The sequence below is a fragment of the Diceros bicornis genome, chromosome X (genome assembly GCF_020826845.1).
Source record: "Diceros bicornis minor isolate mBicDic1 chromosome X, mDicBic1.mat.cur, whole genome shotgun sequence".
Taxonomy (NCBI): Eukaryota; Metazoa; Chordata; class Mammalia; order Perissodactyla; family Rhinocerotidae; genus Diceros; species Diceros bicornis.
The window spans coordinates 111,596,907-111,620,203 of record NC_080781.1 but is presented as its reverse complement, the minus strand read 5'-3'; positions in this window follow the sequence as shown (position 1 = coordinate 111,620,203).

Below are 23,297 nucleotides of genomic sequence, written 5' to 3'. Positions count from 1 at the left end.
TCTTTCTAGCATTCATTCAAGAGTTTCAAAGCCCTGTTGCACTAGTGTTGTAGTATGTTCTGGGAAATGTAAACAAAGTGGAAGACATAGTCTTTGCCCTCCAAGAGTTTCTGATAGTGTTCTAGTTGTAGATCTTTCTAAAAGGATCCTTATAAAACATCACAATATTTTGTGGATCTGCCCATGACAGCAATTACACTTTTAGTGTTCACTGATCATGAAAATCGGTACTAACCAAAAGCTGCTATGATTTCAGTCGTGCTCTTAAATACAATTGTATTTCAATAAAGCCTGCAAATGAATCTGAAAAATGGTATGTATGCATTTTTGAAAAATCATTTATTTAATCTCCAGACAGTTCATGGTAAGCGTGCTTATGCAATACCTTGTAAGCAATCACTGCTCAAATGCAACCCTCTCAGAAATGTGGACCAACAATCACATATACCTTTACATAGGTTCCTTATACCTACCTAGCTGAGTTTTAATAAAAGTCATTATAGAAGGTGGATGAACGGCAGGTTACTTCTAGTTGGGAAGACCTAAAAGGAATCTGGGTAGGGTATGTCTATGTCAGCAGTTGGGTAGGGGTAAGGGCTCAGAAATTCAGAGAAGAGCATGAAGATACTAGAATGGTGAGGAGATAAGGGAGGAAGAAAGCATATCAAAGACAAATTTTACTAAAATTAAAAAGTTCCCTTGAATCATCCCATACTACAGAGTATTACAAGAGTACATCATGGAGTGCTAATAGTTGTACACAAACTAAATAGTAGAACAGTTAAGAAAAGAAATAAGATTTCTTCTTACGTTGGACTATTTTGAGAAGGCTTCATGGAGAAGTGGAGTATGAACTGGAATTTAAAGTATAGTCAGGATTTGAAGGGGTGAGAGAAGGGTCTCCCAGGTTTAAAGGAAATCATTAAGCAGAAGCGAGCATTGGGGAGAGAGTGGGAAACACTGATCAAGTCAGCCTGGATGGAGCAATGGGTAGGTATTGAGAGTCATGAGAAATGAGATTGGAGATATATGGTGCTACCAGATCATGGAAAGCCTTGAAACCAGATAAAGGAGTTCACTCTTGTTGTAGGCACTGGGAAACTCTACATGTTCTTGAACAAGTGAGTAGCATAGTGAAAAGGGTATACTAGTTCAGCAGTGATATGCAGGGCATTTGTTATTGATGCAGTTAAAACCCTAGTTTTTTCAACTTATTACCTATGAGGTAATGGACAAGTTATGTAACCTCCCTGAGCCACAGTTTTTTTAATTTCTAAAATATGAATAGTAGTATACACTTCATCTGGTTGGCATGAGAATCAAATGAGATAATCTTCATAAAGTACATTAGTGCAATGCCTAGCATACACTAGATAATAAATAGTAGCTACTTATGTTAATGATCATTATTATTATCATCATTACCAACAACAATATCAGGGAAAGTAATTAGGAAGGTGTGGCAGTAATCTAGAAGCTATCTAATACTTAGGCCTAGGTAAAGTCCTAAACTAGGTCATTTTCTGAGGTCACAGAGAAGAGGGATTGACTCTCAAAGACATTCCAAAGACAGATTCAACGGGATTTTGGGGACAAATTGCACATGAAGGGTGAAGAAGAAAGGAGTGAGAAAGAAGATCCCAAGTCCTTAGAGACATGGATGATACAAGTATACATAAACAACAAGAATGGAGAAAGAAATTGGAAAGAGGAGGTTGTTTGGGTGGTAGAAAAGATAATGAATTTCTTTTGTAAAATACTGACTTTGAGTGATGGTATTCCACCCATTTTGACAATACTGTACTAAGGTCCATAAGACAGGACTAGAAAGGTAGATTCAGGAAATAACTACAAGGAGATCATAGTTGAAGCCAGACATTAGATAAATTTGCCAAGAGGATGAAGATATCAGAAAGAGAACAGAGGGCAAATAACAGAGCCTGGAGAACAACCATAATTATGGAATAAGGTAGACGAAAAGTGTAGGAAGTGTTTAAGATGTGGGGAGAGAGAATAAGCAGTACCTTTCTTTAAGAATAGTTACACTAGAAAGCAATGAAAAGGACTCAAATTAATCACAGAAAAGAATGCCCAAGCGAAGGTTGGAATGATCTTAAAAAAAGATACGCTTATCTGCCTGGAATAATTTATGGTTCACTGGTAATTTAAAATGGAATTATCACTTAATACATTCATTTATTCAAAAAGTATCTACAAGGGTCCTACAAAGAATGACACTAAGTGTTTTAGGAGATACAATAAAGTATGCAGTCTGTCCTCAAGGAGGGGGTTAAGAGATATATTAATACATGTATTTACAAGCATTTAAATCATAATACCAAAGTAAATTAGCAATTTGAGACAATAGTTGACATAGGGTAATATGTAACTAAGTGTCAGATAACTGCTAATAATTCAAAAAAGAGAAAAATTTATTTGGTCTAGAGCGATCAAGGAAGGCTTCTCAGAGGATGTGAACCTTAACTGGGATTTTTTAACTATGGGTTAGTAACAAAGTAATTGAAACAAAATTCTGATACTTTACACTATTAATCTTTACCACAAAATTTATCTAAAATGGTTTGTCCTGGATATTGATCACCATAGAGTCTACAGAAAGAAAAGCCTCTCTAAGCTGGTGTTCCTAGAACTTTCTCAGTATGGTTAATATCAAGCTTGCCTTCCTTTCTCTACTCCAGCTCATAGGGCTCTTCCAGGGCAATTTAGTAACTCCAATTAGAATCTTACAATTTTTATGAATGCAACTTCCCAAGACCTAGAAAATACACTAGGAAGAAAAAACTCATAAATAGAAGATGGGCCTGGCTTTGATCCACATTTTTCTGAGTTTCATGTTTTTATACACAAGGCAAAGCTAGAAATCATTAAATGCCAAAGGGTGACCAGGGAAATAAAATCATCAGGTAATGACCTGATCCGGCTAAGGAGCCCTGCATTCAGGGAATATAAATACACGTTACAAAAAGTTAAACAGTAATATGATCCTTTTCTCATCCTGATCCTCCAGGAGAACTGAGAGCGGGGAGAAAAGAGGCAAAAAGAAAAGGTCTGGGTTCACTTAGCCTGAAGGAATATTGTCTTTGAAGGGTAAAAGGATCGAGAAAGGGGAGAAATAGGACTTGGCTTTCCTGGTAAAGTCTGATATTAAGATGCAGGAAATGGTTTTTAAATTGTACACGTATCTCATTCTATAGAGCACAGAGCTGCTGACTGTGTCTGAAGTATAAAAGAAAAGTGGCCATGTCCCCAAGAAGGTAATACCCTTTGAGGAGAATATTAGGTTGTTGTCCTTTTGCGTTTCTGAAAGACAACCCACTGAAATTTCCCATAGCAATAACAGAAGGACTGCTTTGGAGAGAAAGGAACAGCAGGCAAGTCTGTGCTGACAGGAAGGTCTCACTTCAAGGAAACCTGATATGTGATATTTTTTTTTCCTTTAGAAAAAAGACTGTTTGAGGCAATTATTAGATTAACAAAAGAATTCTTTGCTGTGAATAAATTATAAGAATAACAATGATAATAAATTTCTTAAAAGCAATGAACCAAATTTTCCACGGCAATTACCCCCCTGAAATTCACTTGGGCAATTATACAAAGTGAAATCTGGAGGTGAAGACAAGAAGGGCTGATGATAGGCTTTCTATCTTTTGGTAAAAATCAGAGAGCAACTGTAAAGTAGGTGAGGAAGGCCATTCCTTAGGCAAGCTGGCATGGGTGCATAGTTTCCATAGAAGCCAAGCTAGCAGCAAAGTCATGGGCTGGGGGCAAGGAAAGGCAGAATGAAGGGAAAGATGGAGCCAGGTACAAACTGGTGAAGGGCATCAGCAGAGCTAATGTGACAGGTGGAGTTTCCCTAGATAGTCTCATGAAGTTTCCATTTCCATTGTCCCCTCTTGCCTCCCTTTGAGGTTTCCAGGACAGACATTTTGTGACAACCAAGATGACACCTAATAAAATATGGTAAGTTAAAATGGACACATACTGAGGGAACATCTCTGATTTTTAACACTGGTCTTGCAGAGCCAATGTTCTGATCTTTATTTACAAATTAAGATCAGTGATAGGGATTTCAGACCAGGTAATAAGGGCCTAAAGCACTAAAGCTAAATTAGAACAATACAAGGTTCTCACAACCTGGCCAAGGAACCAGTTGTTTCTGGGGAGCAGTGGGAGGTTCTGTAGTCCCAGATTATATATCTCTGTCTCTAAATCAGTCAATTAATGAATGTGAGCTTCTTTCCCCAAACCCTCTTTCGATATCCAGACTACTATAGTCTTTTAGAATCCCCTGTGAAAGGTTAAAAAAGGCTTTAATATTTGAGAATTTGCTTCTGCTGCAGTTAATACATTTTACAACCACCTGCCTGTCAATATCTGACCTATCTCATAAAGAAGGTCAACTTCTTTATGCACACAACAAGCAAGTTTAGCGGAAACATCTACTACATTCATAGTACATGAAGGGATATAAAGGAAACTAGAAACAGAAATGGAACAAGAATAATAATCATAAGGCAATGTATTATAATTTAGTAAAAATCTCTTCCCATCTGAATTTGACCACCCAAAGCCTTTTCATTCTTCCAGGTCATTATAGGTTCATACACACAGCTGAAAAGCTCCCCAATCCCCATTCTAACAATGGATATGCACACAAATGATATAACTAGACCACTGATTCTCAACCAGGCGTGCTGAAAGAGTGATACAAAGTTGGGGAGCAAGGAGGAAACTTCTCATGGAGCATAAAAGCTCCTGGAGCAATAGGTATGTGGGTAGTTTAAAAAAAGAAATACTAGGGGGACCGGTCTGGTGGCGCAAGCGGTTAAGTGCGCGCACTCTGCTGTGGCGGCCCGGGGTTCGCCGGTTCGGATCCCGGACCACACCCACGCACTGCTTGGCAAGCCATGCTGTGGCGGCATCCCACATAAAGTGGAGGAAGATGGGCACAGATGTTAGCCCAGGGCCAGTCTTCCTCAGCAGAAAAAGAGGAGGATTGGCAGATGTTAGCACAGGGCTGATCACCACACACACACAAAAAGAAATACTAAAATGGTCATTTCTTTGATGTGCTTTTAGTTGCACTAATTTATTTTTAAATTTAAAACAACATTAAAGGCATGATATTTTCATGTTTATCAAAGAGGAGCATGGGTTAGAAAATAATAAATACTTGGATTTCCTTGGAAAAAGAGACCATGTTTAATTATATTTTTTATCTCCAGCACCTACCATAGAGCCTGGGATATAGGAAGTGTTCAGTAAAAGTCTGTCAGTGGGTTGTATGGATGGATATGAATGAATGAATGATAGGAAACTTGAAGTATTAGCAAAAGCAATCATATGAACAAACTAGAATCCTTCTGTTTTCTTACCACTGCTAAGACGTGTCACTTTTCACTAATACCATTTAGAAGAAGAAATATAGGAGACTAGATATTACCAGATCCTGCCATCAAAATAACAAGTGGCATCACTGAAACCAGAGGAAGATTTCAGAAAGAATGCTTATATTGACTTTATCAGGGAATTTAACTCTATAAACCAGGTCTCAGAGGCAAATTAACAATGGCCCGGACACCAGAAAGACTGCCCACAGAAAATCTGACAAATGATTCCAACCTCTTCTCTTGTAGATCAGAGGCCTCAAAAAAGTGTGAGCAATTTAATCTTCTCAAAATGTTTAGTTTTTCCCCTCTTCCAGGCACTTAGTAGATTGCACTTCCTGGCCTGGTTCTTGATGGTTCTACATGACTAGCTGGCCAATGAGTTGTTACTGGAAATGACATATGCTGATTACGAACTAGAGAATGGTCATTGTAAGAACCTTCAGAGGTCTCTTTTTTCCTCTGCCACAAAGACTGGCAATGTTCCCTATAGTCGTGTCTCCATCAGCCTGAGTCACAGAGTGAGGGTGATGGCAATACAGAGCAAAGCCCCTAAAGACCTGTGATGGATGTGCAGCTTGAACAGACAGAAAATAAACCTTTTATGTTTGAAGCCACTGAAATTTCAGGGTTCTTTGTTCCTGCAGCATAATCTAGCCTATCCTGTCTAATATAACTTGGTTTATTATAACCAACAGTTTATATCCCTTAAATTGCTGTGACCCATTGTTCGAAGGTTAGACTCTAATTGCTGCTAGCAATTAACATTCCACCAAGAATGAAATAATATAAAGAAAAGCAATCTTGTATTTAATCAGAAACTAGGAATAGAGGAAAAGAACATGCAAAAAGGGAGATATATGCCAGCAAATAGAGTAGTTGTAACATAAAAAACAAAGAGATAAATTCTGAAACAATTTCATGTGGCAGGAACAGACTCTCACATTCTTCCCTGCAATGGAAATCCATTAAATAAAAAGGGAAATGTCTTAAGAAACTAAAATAGCAGACCACACTCAAGATCACCCACTGAAAATAGACTCTCCTTGAGACAGTGATGGAATTCCTTAGAGGGAAAGTGAGAGGGAAAGGGAATTCAATAAAGACATGTACACGGGTCATTCTAAAGCTAAAACAACAATACTTCTCATCTGTATAGCACTTTACATCACATGAAGCTCTTTCATGTGTATTTCCTCATTTGAAACTCACAACTACCCTATGAGACAGGCAGGGCATGAAATATTATCTATATTTAATTGATGAAAAATAATAAGCCCAGATAAGTTGTGAATTGTCTAAGATCAAATAGCTAACACATGACAAAGATGGCATTAGAACCTATGTCTCCTAACCCCTACTCCATGCTTTTCAGATGATATCACATGTATTTCCAACAAAACTCACTTACTTTATAGAAACAATTCTACCAGAACTAAAATCATACTGTTAGTTTCCTGAAATCACTTGTGACCTAAGTGTAAGCTTTATTTGCTTAATTACCATCTGAGCAACAGGTGTAATAGCCAAGTTTATATTCTGTTTGAAGATGAAGTACTTATAAGTAAGATGCTGTATACTATGCATTAAACATGCCCTCCTGTTAATTCATTTCTCAGCTGATGATGGTTTTGGATGTAAATTAGCATTGTGCTTTTTCAGATCCAACAGATGTTTCTGGGTGTTTCTTTTTATAATTTTTCTCACTTGACATATTACATGGAGTAAGCAGGCACTGCATGTACTGACAGACAACTCTCCTTACAGCAGGGCATGAAGATTAGAACCTAGATTCCCACGAGTTGGGACTCTCTAAAGTTCAGTGATATAATCCTTAATTTTCCTTTATACATCTATGGAGGTGCCTTATCCCACTGTTGCCGCCTATATACTAGGAACACTGAAGACATACAGATGGGTCTTCTTTCCTCCACCAAGGGTCAGGTACTATCTTGAGAGTTCTCTATTTTTAGGACTCAGTAAAGGTCTTTAATTAAATTTATGCAACCAACTTCTGTAGCGATCACTGTGGTAGTCTCTAAGGTAGAACTGACAGGGAGGAAGCATTGATGACTTTGCCAATCATTAGGTACTCAAAAATCAGACATGTAGCAGGAAAAAATCACTCACATTGCATTCAGATGCATGAAGAAAGTGTAGCTTATTCATTTATTCTATAACTGATCTGATATTCCTCAGAAGCCCTCACCCATTTGATAGAAGAGAAAAATTTATCTAGTTAAATTTGTTAATTTTAGCCCAATCTAATAATTTAAACTCTAAATTACACAGTCTCTTTACACAAATTCCGTCTTTAAAATGAGCTCTCCATCCCCTGCTCTTCTGCAAGATGGTACCTGGGCTTTAGAAGAGGGCTTTCATGAATGTAAGAAGATATTAAAATGCGGCCCTTTCAATCTGCTTAATATGACACCTTAAAAGATTAAGAAAAATTATTTGCAAGTATGCTTACATTCTAAAGTGAGACTCTTGAACCACCAATGCAAGAATTTTGAAGGAGGTGTCCAAACCCTGTTTTGCAACCCTTAGTGCAAAAAGGAAGGTTGAAGACAGATTGGAAAATGGAAAGAAACAGTCCCTTTCAGAAATAGTTGTTGATTTCTAGTAATATTACTCTTCCTTCTTCCCATAGGATAAGAGAGTTGTTATTTTCCCCTTACGCTGAGTCACGTAAGAGGGACCTCATGAAGAACATTCAGAGAGCTTACTTTTTGTAAGCTCCAGAGAGCCATTTAAGGCTCACAGGAGCCTAGTGTCTACTTGAAAAGTCTAAAGGGCAAGAGGTTGTGGCTGCTAGCTGCTCTGAGAGTAGAGTGAAGAGAAGATGGTGCACTGACAGAGGTCTACACTCTCAGAATCTGTTCATATAAATGATGCATTAGTATGTCTTTTGGACCATGCATTTCTTTCATGTTGCTCCTATAATATATTACTACAAACTTAGTGTCTTAAAACAACACAAGTTTATTATACCACAGTTCTGGAGATCAGAAGTCCAAAATGAGTCTTACAGGGCTAAACAAGGTGTTATCTGGACTGGTTCCTTCTGAGGGCTCCAGGGGAGAATCCATTCTTGTCCGTTCCTGCTGCCAGAGACTGCTGGCATTCCTTGGCTTATGACCACATCACTCCAATCTCTACTTCCATTGTTACATTGCCTTCTTCCAACTCTGATCTCCTATCTGCCTCTTATAAGGACACTGTGATTACATCTGGCCCTCCAGATAACCCAGGATAATCTCCTCATCTCAAAATCCTTAATGACATCTGCCAAATCCCTTTTATAAGGTAAGGTAACATATTCGGTTTCCAGAGATTCAGATATTGACATCTTTGGGAAATCACTATTCAACCTACTATAGACCAGAAGTGAGCTTCCTTAAATACTCCATCCCAAGAGGTCTTTAAGCCTAGAGTAATGGGACATCAGCAGAAAGAGACTGGAGGTATATCATGGGAATTAGGAGTTGGTGAGAGCAGGAGGGAGTTCCTTAATGGCCATCCAGAAGACAGACTTTAATTTTGTTAAGGAATCTGGTAGAGATTCCTTAACAAAGGCAGAGATCACCAAATAACTCATGAAGATGACTCAAGACTAAGGTTTAAATACCTGCCAGACAGGTACATCAAAGTCAAACCACAATAAAACTTTTCAGGTAAGTCTCTTCTTCTAATCCTTACTTCTCATCTTTCTACCCACCATGACCCAAAGGGTTCATAAAAAGTGGTTATCAAATTGAGAGAAGGAGTAAAAGGAAATGCACAATGAGAAAGAGCAAAGAAGGTGAAAATATGCCCCCTTTTCTACTACAGTAAGTCTGAAACAGACCATTCTCAGGGACATGAGAAGTTTTAACTTCAAATAAAGTTCAGAATATTGACTATTCCACAGAACTTGACATCTAAATTACTGAAAAGAGATCATTCTTATGGCATAATGTGGCAAAAAGTTATCTTGGATAACTTCCAATTATCTAAGAGCTTTAGGACTTGCCAAGATATCATCCAGTGGCAAGAAAAGAACCAAACCACCAAGCAGGTTTGAGTAGGCAGTGAAGGAGATAGGAAGAATACAGTTGCTTTATGAATTCACTTTATTGAGTTCCACTTTTTCAGTGTAAGCATTACATAACCTTGCAACAGAAGGAAATGTGAGGGAAGCTCACAATCATGCATCGATTCTTGTAACTGTCCTCTGACTCTCTGATGCCTTGTGTGTCTGTGGCAACGTGCCTTGTCTGCCTGGTCACTGCTCAATCTGTTGGCATTTCTTGCTGAAGTCAGAGACTGGTGAATTCTAAGTTGCATATTTTTTTTTTAGCATGGTCAGGGCCTAATGGTCCTTGCTGCTGATTAGGCTCTACCGTGGCACATATTAGCACAATAGACACCCAGATGTTTGGCTCTGATTTAACATTTGGTTCTCAGCTCAGGCTAACCACCTCACAACACTCATCTAGAGAGCTACTTAACTCCCCAGCCAGACTCTTAGCTAACTTCCATATGCTCCTCACAGTGGGGTCATAAAGGAACTTCTGGTTCCAACTCCACAAAGGAACAAAGAACAGTCCAGGAACAGGACCAGACACATAATTCAGGGGATTAAATGCAAAAATGAAAATGTGGGATCCCCTGTTCAAAAGTTAAGAATTTCAAGATGATGAGAGCAGAGCATTAAGTAAGTGCAGGGCCCTTCTGCGTGACTGCCCAGGAGCACTGAACTATTTCTGTCTAACCATGCTTTGCCACCAGTTTTACACTGGTGTGGTCTTTCCCAACCAAGGAGGCGAAAGGCAATGCAATTTCAAGGAAAAGCAGGGTAAGGGGGTTAAAAACATCAGCTGAATATTCTTAAACTATTATTCCAAGTTACAAACATCTCAGCTTTATACAACGCATTATAGTTTTGGGGTTTGCAAAGTGTTATTACATCTAATATCTCATTTGTTCTTCATGGCATCCTTGAACAGCAGGTAGATAAAATGAGTCTCATTTACGTATGAGGAATTCAACGCTAGAGAGGGTAAGGGATTCATCCAAGAATATACAGTTAATAAGGAGTTAGGATAATATACAAGCCCAGACTGGCCTGACTCCAAATATAGTTGACTAAATTATACACCTTTATCTTCCTTAATCATCAGAGTCATAAGATTCTTATTATAAGAACCAGGAATTATGCTTGCTTTTCCATCTTTCCACAATATATAGTCAGTCCCATTCAGCCCACAGTGGATGTACATGTGATGGCAGAGTTGCTTCCTCTCTTATCACTGCCCCTCCTCTTTACATCTCTGTTCTCCACCACTACCTCCCCTCATACATGCACATACACACAGTGTCAGAGATCAAGCCAGAGACTTGGTCAGCTACAATTCAACTGCCACTCAGCATGGATACTAGTTAGGATCAGATTTATAAAAAAAGACTAGGGAGATCCCAAATGGATATTTTGGGGGTAGGGGGCACAGAAAGATACTACTAGCCAATAAAATGCCCTTTCCACTGAAGGACTGATGCCTTAAAATCTCCTGTGAGTGATTTTGGGCTTCCTTTTGGGCTTTGTTCGCTTATTCAAATGCAAATACCTTAGGATAGTGACCTGTTAAGCCATGAAGTTACTCAGACTCTACTATGAATATGTTTCCAATTCCTTCCTAAGATCAAGTTTTGTCAGGGTGTAGAAAGCATGTGGGGTCTCCAAACAACCTAAGGAGAGGGACTATCCAGTAAGAAAAATCAGAGAAACTGGATAATCTACTGTATCTACTCCCCAGTTATGCCTGTTGCCCTTCTTTCTCACATAAATAGATCCAAGTGATAGGAAGACAGATATTTAAGAAACTAACTTCCCCTGCTGGGAGAACATGGCTTAACATGCTTTCTCCTCACAATTAATTCCCTTCTGTCTAAATGAAAAAGAATGTCTGTAACCTTGATACCCCTAAGTCATTAGGGCAATTTCAAGGGTTCTCTCTAGAAGTTCCATTTAGATTTACTTACATTTGTTAAAGGGGATAAAACTCTGAAAAGGAATCCCGCTTCTGCGGAGACGAAAAAAAAAATCAATAGAGGCTTACAAAATATAAAGTCAAAATTGCACATAAAAGGCTCTCTCCAGGACCAAGTTTTTAAGGATAAATATATACTTGCCAAGAAGAGCATTCAGATACTTATCAAGTAATAGCTGCAGTTTGCTCAGATGGTTGGAAAATTAAAACGGTATGGGCCAAGAACGTACACCTTGTGATTTACAATGCAGCATCACTGAATTAATAAAAACCTGATATAGTTAGTATTCCAGGAGTCTCAACGAAAACGTGATATACAACTAAAACAGGTGAGGGATTTTTTAAAAGGCTGAAACGTTTTAAACACTTTTACCTAGAATAACTGTCAGAGTACAAAGCATGGCAGTGTAGAGTTCTTTGAAAAAGATGCCAAAAGGCTCTTTCATTGCTGTGCAGCAGCCATATTTGACTAAATACCACTCTAGCCTCCAGTTTTTTAAACGACTACCACCTACAAAATTCTTTTCCCCAGAAACAATTACCCTTTCTCCTCTCCTGGCACTAATCTTGAGTGTCTGCAGTATATAGTTCAGGGATAAAAGAAATACAGCCCTGCAGGTCAGTATCTCACCAGAGAGAGGCACCTAGGGACAAGCAGATAAAAGAAATCGGTGTCCTTATCTGCAGCAGGAAGTCCTGTATAGCCATAGATTTTAAAAAAGTGCCTGAACCACACAGTTCCATCCTTTGAGGCCCACAGCCCAAGAGCACCCGGTACAAAAATAGACACACTCATCTATTCCTACCATTACAGGCCAAACACCACCAAAAGAAGGACTGACTCATAATTACCAATGAAACTGAAAAGGGCTATTTGAGAGCTAAGAGTTAAGATGTTCCCCTCAGAAGTTGAGGTCAATAGCAATAAGGCCCCCTTTTTCTACTATATTCTTTATCCTCCACTAGAACAGAATCTCCCCGAGGACACAGATCAGATCTTATTCATTGCATAGGACCTGACATCAAATAGGTAATCAGTAATCAACTAACGATTGTAAAGTCCAACTTCTGTCCCTTTGTTTCTCATAGATGCCAGGTTCCCACAAACTCCTTTCACCTAGTGGAAGAAAGAGATGTCTACTAGTAGTATAGTTTCAAGGTAAGTTCAGAGTACTTGACAATTCGCTTTCATCTTCGCCTCTATGAAAGAAGAAAAGATTCTAAAAGACTAAGGAGGGAACTGTGTTTGGATGCTCTCTTCCTCATAGCACCCTGCGATGGTGGCAGGACCTCAGGGGAAAATAGGTGCATAGTGGTATCCAAAGAGGCTAAATCCCGGGCACTGGCGCTCTAACATTCAGCAAAAATCCATGGAAGCCGCAGTGGAACTTACCTTCCAGGATTGTGTAGACTTGGATGAGGAGTATGTCAGTGGATCAGTATGAACCAAAGATCAAAGAGCCCACCCTGCATGTCCTGTTCTGTGCTAGAATCCCAGGACCACTGCACAATGTCAGAGGGGACAGGAGAATGGGCCAATAATAATGGAGAATGAATTTCCAACCAGCCTGATAAATTGGGGGCTCACAGTAAATTAAATTTGCTTTAGAGGAAACATATAAAATATTTCTTGTACATCTGAGTTTATGAGGTTAAATTCACGTTCACTACACTATCTTGTCTACTTCTCCCACCCCCCACCAGAGATTCAGATCCACTGAGCACCTAAAAGCTAGAGGCTCCATGTCCTCAGGAGTTGCATAAGATGTTTCATTCATCTTTAGCAGGTTCATAGGAAAAAATATTGAACTCCAAAAAGCAGTCACCTCAGCCAGCTGAAATCAGCATCCTGAATAGGCAAGTATAATGGTGGGTCCCTCTTAATCTTTACTTTTATGCTTTAGACTTATAGTCACAAATGTCTCACTCAGGTACCAAGGCAGAGGAGTGAGTACAGGGGATTCCTCCAACTGAGCATTGGAAGAAAACAGCTGTATTAGCCGAGAGTCTCCTGAGGTGGAGCTGATTGTAAAACATCCAGCTGGGGGACTATGCAGATTTTATACAATCACCTGCATGTTCACTGCACTCCTGGTTCTGCTACAGAAATCACAGGCAATCAAATTAACACATGTATCACAGTGTGTGCCAATGAATTCTCAAGCTTTCAGCAAGCCTGATTAGTATTAACAACAAACCAAAGGAAAAAAGGATTAAGGGATAAACTATTCAGTCACCATGGTGTGAATAAAATAAGTACAATGGTGACTAAGCTTTAGGTTATGTTGTTCCATGCCTGAAATACCCTTCCCCCTCTGTCTGGTGATTTCCATCTTTCAAACCCTAGCTCTGGTCCTATCCTCTATATGAATTCTGAACTGCTATTTGGAGGTTATGCCACCCAATCAAAGCCTTGCGTAAATACAGTATTCTATAAGTCACTAATTATTTCATCTATGATGAATATGATTTACTAACTAGATATAAAGCTCCTTGATCACAAGGATGGGAGCTTTTCCTTCTTTTGTATTTCCCTTACTCAGTGGATCTTAAACTTGTGGATTTCATGGGTAAGTAAAGCCTCCACAAAAAGACTCTGGGGATATGATAAAAGGTTGCAAAAATTTTTATTTGGCCAAATAAGGGCATTTTAAAAACAACTAGCAGATTCCTACTTAGTGTAAAGGTGAACTAGGTAATAAGGAGGGAAAAGGACCAACTTTCCCCCTGAAACAACTAGAAAATCTGGCATAAATATTTAAAAAGTCTCTATGAAGTCACTGGAGAACTAACAAGATGGCAAAAACTTGTAGAGCAAAGATACAAAAGGAGAATTTAACCAAGAAAGTTGAGGTGGTCCTTTCATTCTGGAATAGGCAGTTGAAAGGCTGAGAAAATGAACAATGAATTAGAAAATCTGATGAGGTTAGGAAAGAAAAACTGAAGGCCAGAGTCTACTGGGGAGGAAGGGGTGCGTGCTGGTAAGTGCTTTAGGTTGGAGCCACAAGGGTTTATGTCCTAGGAATAGGATGGACTGGAAATAGACCAACTCACTCAGGGACTATGCCTAAGAGTCACTGAAATTGGATTAAGATGATCCAGGACTAAGTTCCCATAGCCATTTGTCAGTTAAAAAAGGGAGAGTTCCTTTCCTTAGGAAGATACTGTCATACCAGGACTGAAATTCTTTCTATAATATTTTCTCTATACAATATTCAGCACTAAATCTAAAATAAGTACACAGACCAGGAAACAAGAAAATAATGATAGAATACCAAGAGAAACATCAGAAAATAAAGATAATAGAGATATCAGACACAGATTTTTAAAATAACCATTGTCACTATATTCAATAAAATAAAAGAAAAAATTAAGACTATTTGGAGAAAACCAGAAAGTACAAAAAAGAAACAAAATGTCTAGAATTAAAAATACAATAATCATAATTAGGAATTCAATTGATGAATGTAACAGTAAATTAAATAAATCTGAAGAGAAATTCAGTGAACTAGAAAATAGGTCAGAGAAAAATAGGCAGAAAGAAGCAAGGAAAGACAAAAGGGTGGGAAAAAACAAGATAAGTCTCAAAAGGGGAAGAGAGAAAAAGTGTAGAAGTAATATTTGAGGAGATACTGACTGAGAATGTTCTAAAACTGGAGAAAGACATCAAATGAAAGATTCAAGGTGCCTCATAAATCTCAAAAGGGAAATATAATAATCAAAAGCACACATAGGCACATCATAGTAAACTGATGGAAAACAAAGAAGTCTTAAACGAAATCAGAATACTAAAAACTACTGAATTGTATACTTTAAAATGGTTAAAATAGTGAATTTTATGTCAATAAAACATCAAGAAATGAAAAAAGAAACAAAGATTAAAGGTAGATTATGTTCAATATATTAATTAGATTTGCTGCTTACCTCAACAGAGACAATAGAATCTAGGAGAAAACTGAATGATAACCTCAAAGTACTGAAAGAAAATAACTATTAACCAAAACCAAAATAAATTTTTTACCACCAAGTCCACATTGAGAGAAACAGTAAAAGAGTGTTCTTCAGGAAGAAAGAAAACAATCCCAGATGCAAACATAGAAATGTGGGAAGAAAGGAGGAGACTGGAAAGCATAAATTTATGGGTAAATCCAGATGAATATTGACTTTAAAGAACAACAATAATAATAATGTCTTGTGGGGTTTTAAATATATAGAGATTTAAAATACACAATTACAACAGCATATAATTTGGGAAGGGGTTTAAATGTAGTTACTGTGTTTGAAGTTTGGAAGAAGCCAGGGATGCATGTTATAATATCTAGAGTATCCACTAAAATAATAACAAAAGAGAATATAATCGACATGTTAATACAAAGTGAAAAAATAACTAAAAATGCGTTAATCCAAAAGAAGGCAAGATAAGAAAGGACAAAAAGAACTTAGAACAAATGGAAGACATATGAATGATTTAGCAATATAGTAGATTTAAACACAAATATATGTACTAATTATAGTGTATGTAAATAAACAAGATACTCCAATTAAACAATTGATAGACTAAATACAAATGCAGATGCTTTGAACATCTTAAATATAAGAATATGGAAAGTTGAAAGTAAAAACATGGGAAAGATACGTCATGCACACTCTAAATAAAAGAAAGCTGATGAAGCTAGACTAATACCAGACAAAGTAAACTTTAAGGCAAGAAGCTAGAGACAGAGAGGGATGCTTAATTATGATAAAAGGGCCAATCCATTAAGAAGATAAAACAATTCTAAATTTATATGAACCTAATAACATAGTTTTGAAACATATAAGGAAAAATTATTAAAGACTGAAAATGAAAATAAGGTGGTCAAAAGGCACAAACTTCCATGGGGCCGGCCCTGTGGCGTAGTGGTTAAGTGTGCGTGCTCCGTTGCTGGTGGCCCGGGTTCGGATCTCGGGCGCGCACCCACGCACCACTTGTCAGGCCATGATGTGGTGGTGTCTCGCATAAAGTGGAGGAAGATGAGCACGGATATTAGATCAGGGCCAGTCTTCCTCAGCAAAAAGAGGCAGATTGGCATGGATGTTAGCTCAGAGCTGATCTTCCTCACAAAAAAAAAAAAAGAAAAAAGGTACAAACTTCCAGTTTTAAGATAAACAAGTACTAGGGATGTACGGTACAACATGATGGCTATAGTTAACACTGCTGTATGGTATATTTGAAAGTTGTTAAGAGAGTAAATCCTAGGAGTTCTTATCACAAGGAAAAAAACATCTTTTTTTAATCTATATGAGATGATTTATGTTAACAAAACTTATTGTGGTAATAATTTCACAATATGTCTAAGACAAGTCATGCTATACACCTTAAACGCATACAGCGTTGCATGTCAATTATATCTCAATAAAATGGGAAAAAAACTGAAACCACACACACACTCACACACAGAAAATGGAAACAGACAAATCCACAACCATAGTGGGAATTTTAACACAATTATCTCACTAACTGATAGAATAAGGAAACAAAAATATAGAAATTATGAATAAAATAATGATCAAATTATTGACATATAACCATAGACCCAATTGACACACAAAGAACAGTGTACCAAACTGAAGAGTGCACCAATTATTTGCAAGTATACAAAGAAATTATACTAAAATTGACCATAAAGCTTTAAATTATATAGAGCATGTTCTCTGCCCACACTGGAATTAATCAAGAAAATAATAAATTTAAAAATCCTTATATGTTTCTAAACTAAACAATACAGTTCAAAATAACCATGGGTCAAAAAAGAAATCACAAGGAAATTTTTAAAAACATTTTAAACTAAATAATCATGACAATATGATATATCAAAATGTGAGGCTTAGAGAAAAAAAATTTGCAATCTTAAAGGCATAACTGAAAAAAGAAGGCAGGCTAAAAATCAAGGATTTAGGCAAAGAGTTTGCAAACTATGGCCCACAGGCTAGTCATCTGCTTTTGTAAACAGTTTTATGAAAACACAGCCACACCCATTTGTTTAAGTATTTCCTATGGCTGCTTTTGTGCTACAATAGAAGAGATGAGTAATTGTGACAAAGACTGTATGGTTCATAAGTCTAAAATATCTAATATAGATCATCCTTGACTTACAATGGGGTTATATCCTGATAAACCCATCATAAATTGAAAATATCATAAGTCAAAAATGCATTTAATATACCTAACCTACCAAACATCATAGCTTAGCCTAGCCTACATTAAACATGCTCAGAACACTTACATTAACCTACAGTTGGGCAAAATCATCTAACACAAATCCTATCTTATAACAAAGTGTTGAATATCTCATGTAATTTATTGAATACTGTACTGAAAGTGAAAAACAGAATGGTTGTATGGGTACAGAATAGTTGTCACTGTGTCAGTTGTTTACCCTTGTGATCATGTGGCTGACTGGGAGCTGTAGCTCACTGCCACTGCTCAGCATCACAAGAGAGTACTGCACCACTTATCGCTAGCCCAAGAAAAGATCAAAATTCAAAATTCAAAGTACAGTTTCTACTGAATGCATATCACACCCACACCATCATCAAGTCGAAAAATCGTAAGTCAAACCATTTTAAGTCAGGGACTGTCTGTATATGGAGCTTTAAAAAAAAATGTGCTGATGTCATTCCTCTCAAGAAGTTAGGAAAAAACAAAACAAATTAAACCCAAAGAAAATTAAAAATTTAGTTGAAATAGACAAATTCATAGAAAAGTACAACTTGCCAAAACTGACACAAGAAACAGAATATCTAAATAATCTTACAACTATTAGAGGAATTAAATTTGTGATTATCTTCCCACAAAGAAAACTTCAGGTTCAGAGGCCTTTCTTCATGAATTTTACCAAACATTTAAGGATTCATGAACATAATATATCACCAATCTTAAACTCTTACAGAGTTTAAGTTTTAAAAGAGGGAAAACTTCCCCAATTATTTAATGAAGTCAGCATAATTTTGACTCCAATACCTGACAAAAAACATTATGAGAAAGGATAATTACATGCCAATATCATTCAAGAACATAGGTGCAAAAACTTAAAGAAAAGATTACAAACCGAATCCCATATTATGTAAAAAGGACCATGGAGAGTTTATTCCAAGAACATAAGAATTTTTTTAAAACCTTGATTTGACAATGTTATTTACCACATTAATAGAATAAAAGTCAAAAATCAAACAACGATTTTAGTAGATGAAGAGAAAGCATTTGATAATATGCAACACTCAATTTTGCTAGAAACTCTTAGCAAACTAGGAATAGAAGTAAAATTTCTTAATTTGATAAATGGTATCCACAAAAAAAAAGCATGCAGTTAAGATTACATGTAATGGTGAAATAGTGACCATTTGGCCCCTAAATTTAAATTCAGATAAGGATTTCACTCTCACCACTTCTATTCAACATTGCCCTCTAGGTTCTAATGAGTGCAATGAGGCAGGAAGAAGAAATAAATGCAAAAGTATTAGAAATAAAGAAAAATAAAACTTTCTTTTTCAAAAGATGATGTAATTGTATACATAGACAATTCTAAGAAACCCACAAAAACTCTCGAAATAGTAAATTATTAATTAATTTAAAAGGTTAATAAACAAAAATCAATTGTATTTTACCCTAGGAAAAAGCAAATTAGAAAAGAAATTCTAAATTATTGTTTATAATAACATCAAGATAATAATATTTAAGAATAAATTTAATAAATTATATATAAAGTCTCTATACTGAAATATAAAATATTGATAAGAGAAATTAAAGAATACACAAGACGATTGAGAGATTTATTATGTTCATGGACTAGAAGACTTCAAAATATCAATTCTCTCCAATTTAAGCTACAGATCCAAAGTCAGAGGACTTATATTACCTAACTTAAAGAGTTACTCTATTTAAGGATACAATTATTAAGATGTGGTTATTGGTACAACAGACAAAGAGATTAACAGATACACTAAAAAGTCCAGAAATAGACCCACATAATATATGGTCTATTGATTTTCAAAAAGGCAGCAAAACAATTCAGTTAGGGAAAAGAAAAGCTTTTCAATATATGTTGTAGGAATTACAGAACAATCGTATTTTTTAAAGGAACCCTTCAATGAATAGCACTGGAATAACTGGGCATCCATAGGTGAAAAAAAATGAATCTAGACACAGACCTTACACCCTTTACAAAAATTAACTCAAAATGGATCACAGACTTAAATGTAAAATGCAAAACCATAAAAATTCTAGAAGAGGGGGCCAGCCTGGTGGCGCAGCAGTTAAGTGCACATGCTCCACTTTGACGGCCTTGGGTTCACAGGTTTGGATCCCAGTGGCACACTGAGGCACCGCTTGTCAAGCCATGCTGTGGCAGCATCCCAGATAAAGTGGAGGAAGATGGGCATAGACGTTAGCCTAGGGCCGATCTTCCTCAGCGAAAAAAAAGAGGAGGATGGGCATCGGATGTTAGCTCAAGGCTGATCTTCCTCACACACAAAAAAAAAATCCTAGAAGATAACATAGAAGAAAATCTAGATGACCTTGAGTATGGTGATGACTATTTAGATATGACACCAATGGTATGATCCATGAACAAAATAATTGATAAGATGGATTTCATTGAAATTAAAAACTTCCACTTTGCAAAAGATGATGCCAAGAGAAGGAGAACACAAGCCACAGACTGGGAGAAAATATTTGCAAAAGACACATCTGATGAACGACTGTTATCCAAAATATACAAAGAATTCTTAAAATCAATAAGAAAACAAACAAGCTGATTTTAAAAATGGGCCAAAGACATCACAGACACTCTACCAAAAAAGATATACAGATGGTAAATAAGCATATGAAAAGATGCTCAACACCATATGTCATCAGAAAATCACAAATTAAAACAACAATGAGATCCTACTACACGTCTATTAGGATGGCCAAAATCTAGAACACAGACAACACCAAATGCTGACAAGGATGTGGAACAACAGGAACTCTCATTCATTGCTGGTGGGAATGTAAAATGGTATAGCCACAGTGGAATACAGTTTGCTGATTTCTTACAAAACAAAACATACTCTTACTGTATGATGCAGTAATTGCACTCCTTAGTGTTTACCCAAAAAAATATGAAAACTTACATCCACACAAAAACCTGCACACAGATTTTTATAGTAGTTTTATTTATAATTGCCCAAACTTAGAAGCAACCAAGATGTTCTTCAGCAGGTAAATGGATAAATTAACTATGCTACGTCCAGACAATGGAATATTATTCAACATTAAAAAAAAGAGCTATCAAGCCATAAAAAGACATGGACGAATCTTAAATACACACCACTAAGTGAAAGAAGTCAATCTGAAAAGGCTACAGACACTATTATTCCAACTATATGACATTCTGGAAAAGGCAAAACTACAGAGACAGTAAAAAGATCAGTGATTGCCAGGGATTAGGGAGGAAGGACATACGAATTGGTGGAGCACGAAGGATGTTTAGCACAGTAACACTATTCTGTATGATATTACAATGGTGGATACATGTCATTATAAATTTGTCTAAACCCATAGAATGTAAAACGCCAAGAGTGAATCCTAATAAAAAGTATGTACTTTGGGTGACAATGATGTATCAATGTAGGTTCATTGATTGTAACAAATGTGCTGTAGGATGTTGATAGTGGGGGAGGTGGTGCATGTGTAAGGGCAAGGGGAACTTTCCACTCACTTTTGCTGTGAATCTAAAACTGCTCCAAAAATAAAATATATTAAAATGGGGAAAAATGAACCTTGATCTCTATGTCACATTATACACAAAATTTGGGGTGTACGGTAGTAGGGGAGGTGGTCGGGGGTATACAGAGTACTTTCTGCTCAATTTTGCTGTGAATCTAAAACTGCTCTAAAAAATAGTCTATTAAAATTGAAAGAAAATGAGCATTTACCTCCACACCACAATATACACAAAATTTAATTGTTGATGGTTAATAGATCTAAGCATGAAAGCTAAAACTGTAAAGCTTCTAGAAGAAAACATAGGTGAATATCTTTGTCAATTGGGTAGACAGATTTTTCATAGATGGGACACAAAAATACTAAACATAAAAGAAATATTGGAAACTTGTATTGAGGAGAGAAGTCAAGATGGCAGTGTAGGGGGACTCTGAACTCACCTCCTCCTGTGGACACAGCCAATTTACAACTACTCATGGAAAAATTACCCCTGAGAGAGAACTGAAAATTGAATAAGAGGAACTCCTACAACAAAGGACAATCCTAATTGAGGTAGAGAGGCAGAAACTCCCTTCTGGAGAGGAAAAATGCCACCTTCACAAGCAGCAGTGCCTCACGGCTGCCCGGGAGCAACCCAAAGGTACACAGCCCTCCCTGGAGGAGCGGGACCCTGAGCCGGGGAGAGCCCCCGCTGTGGGTATTTTGTGGACCCAGCACAATCCAGACGAGTGGCATAATATCTGACTTTGCCTGCTACTAAAACATTGGGGAGTACACTCAGAGAAGCTGGTTAACAAAGATATTAAAACCGGTTCTTAAAGGGCCCATGTGCAAACTCACCCATTACAGAAAGCAACCTAAAATCACCAGAAAGAAAGGTGCACAGTGTTTTGGTGAAAAGAGACTCACCTGATCGGCCCTGAGTGCAACTTGGTGAGAGGTGAGACCTCTCCAGGGACTGGGACATTGGCGACGGCCATTGCTGTGGCCTGGTGTGGGCGTGCAGACAGAGACGCCATTGGAGTTATGCCTGAGGCCTGCTAGCCCAGGGTCTGCCCCACCCGCTAGAGCAGCGAGTTAATCCAGGTCAGCCAGTGCAGGCAGTGCACCCTAGAGACTGGCCCCAACCAACAACAAGCCCTCAGGCAACTTGTGGGCCTGCATAGATTGGTGACTGGATTCTCTGCAGCCTGGCAACTGAGCCGAATTTAGCAGGGCAGGGTGTGCACAAGGAGTGGGTGGAGAGTGTGGGGCAAAGGTGGAGTGTGTGAGGCTTCCGCCAAGGAAAGACTAAGTCCACTTTGGGAGGCCGGGGCGCACACAGAGGGGAGGACTGTGTTGACTGTGTGTGTGGACCTGTGGGCAGTAGGGCTTGTCAGCTGTAGAAGACTTGTGCTTCTCAAAGACCCACATAGGGGGTTTGCCCTACCTTCCAAAGCTTGAAAAAATTGGGTGCTCCCATGCCTGAGGCCAGCACCAAACAGCTGCAATCCTCAGAGAGCTGACAAGAGACCTAAAGGCTGGAGGCTTATAGCAATTGTAAGGCCCTGAGCCTAACAACCTGCCACACTGGGGGCCTACTCACTTAAAAGAAATACTGCAACACAAATGTAGTATTAGAACTTGCAGCCAACTGTGCTGGGGTTCCCCACACCTGATAAAGAGACTGAAGGGCCCACAACAACTACAAGCAGCTGAGCATTACAACAGCTGGCCAGGAGCATAACTTGGTCTCCCTGGGTGCCAACAGGGACAGCAAACAGGCCACAACACAAGGACACATGTAGCCCACATAGGGGTCACCCCTGGAACATTGAGAACTGAGGGAAGCACACTGCAGGCCTCCTAAGGCATCACTTATATGAGGTCACCTATCCAAGAGCAGGAGACGTACCTGACCTACCTAATACGTAGACACAAGCACAGGGAAAGAGGCAAAATGAGGAGGCAAAGGAATACATTCCAAGTAAGGGAACAGGACAAAACCCCAGAAAAGGAACTAAGTGAAACAGAAATGAGCAACCTATCTGACAGAGAGATCAAACAAAGAGTGTTAAGGATGCTCACTGATCTGGGGAGAAGAATAGATGAACTCAGTGAGAATGTCAACAA